The sequence below is a fragment of the Vigna unguiculata genome, unplaced genomic scaffold (assembly GCF_037176805.1).
Source record: "Vigna unguiculata cultivar grain cowpea cultivar isolate G323 ecotype 2 unplaced genomic scaffold, ASM3717680v1 ptg000304l, whole genome shotgun sequence".
In the NCBI taxonomy this organism is placed as follows: Eukaryota; Viridiplantae; Streptophyta; class Magnoliopsida; order Fabales; family Fabaceae; genus Vigna; species Vigna unguiculata.
Window position 1 is genome coordinate 52,501 of NW_028196939.1, and position 1,480 is coordinate 53,980.

Genomic DNA, 1,480 nt, shown 5'->3' on the forward strand with positions numbered 1-1,480 from the left:
ACAACATAGGTCATCGAAAGGATCTCGAAGACCCACCAACGCACGAAAGCTGGGATCTTTCAGAAAATAGATTCCTATTCGAAGGGTGCATAACCGCATGGATAAGCTCACACTAACCCGTCAATTTGGGATTCAATTCGGTTCCGAGGTATCGGGAAGGAATTGGAATGTAATAATATCGATTCATCCAGATACAGAAGAAAGGGTTCTCTATTGATTCAAACGCTCTACCTACGAGATAGGGATAGAGAAAGAGGAAAAAACCGAGGATTTCACATAGTACTTTTGATCGAAAAATCGATCTGATTTTTTTCGTACTTTTCGCTCAATGATGAAATGGGTCAGATTCTACAGGACCAAACCTTGTGGGAGTTAACGAATGATGAAAGAAAAGAAAAAAAGAAAGTAAATAAAAATGCAGTAGAAGAGTCCTGATTCCAAACGAAAAAATGAAAACTTGATTGAAAAGGATCTTTCTGATTATTGAAGAATGGGGCAAAAGGATTGATCGCGAAAGATTTCTTGTTCTTATTAGAAGATCGTGATTGGATCCACATATGTTTGGTAAAAAGAAAGAAAAAAATCTTCTTCTTTGAGAATAATAAAAAGGAAAGTGTTCAATTGGAACATGAAAACGTGACTGAATTGGTCCTAGTTACTCTTCGGAACGGAATAGAAGAAGGGGAGAGATTCTCGAACCGAACTAGGAAACGGATCCAATGACTTCAAAAAAAATTGAACGAGGAGCCATATGAAGTGAAAATCTCATGTACGGTTCTGTAGAGTGGCAGTAAGGGTGACTTATCTGTCAACTTTTCCACTATTACACCCAAAAAACCAAACTCTGCCTTACGTAAAGTTGCCAGAGTACGCTTAACCTCTGGATTTGAAATTACTGCTTATATACCCGGTATTGGCCATAATTTACAAGAACATTCTGTAGTCCTAGTAAGAGGGGGGAGGGTTAAAGATTTACCCGGTGTGAGATATCACATTGTTCGAGGAACCCTAGATGCTGTCGGAGTAAAGGATCGTCAACAAGGGCGTTCTAGTGCGTTGTAGATTCTTATCCAAGACTTGTATCATTTGAAAATGCCATGTGAATCGCTAGAAACATGTAAAGTGTATGGCTAACCCAATAACGAAAGTTTCGTAAGGGAACTGGAGCAGGCTACCATGAGACAAAAGATTTTCTTTCTAAAGAAATTCGATTCGGAACTATGATATGTCCAAGGTCCAATATGGAAAGAATTTCAAAGGTTTTCCTTGACTTTGTCCGTGTCAACAAACAATTCGAAATGCCTCGACTTTTTTAGAATAGGTCCGAGTCAAATAGCAATGATTCGAAGCACTTTACACTATTTTGGAAACCCAAGGACTCAATCGTATGGATATGTAAAATACAGGATTTCCTATCCTAGCAGGAAAAGGGGGAACGGATACTCAATTTCAAGTGAGTAAACAGAATTCCATACTAGAT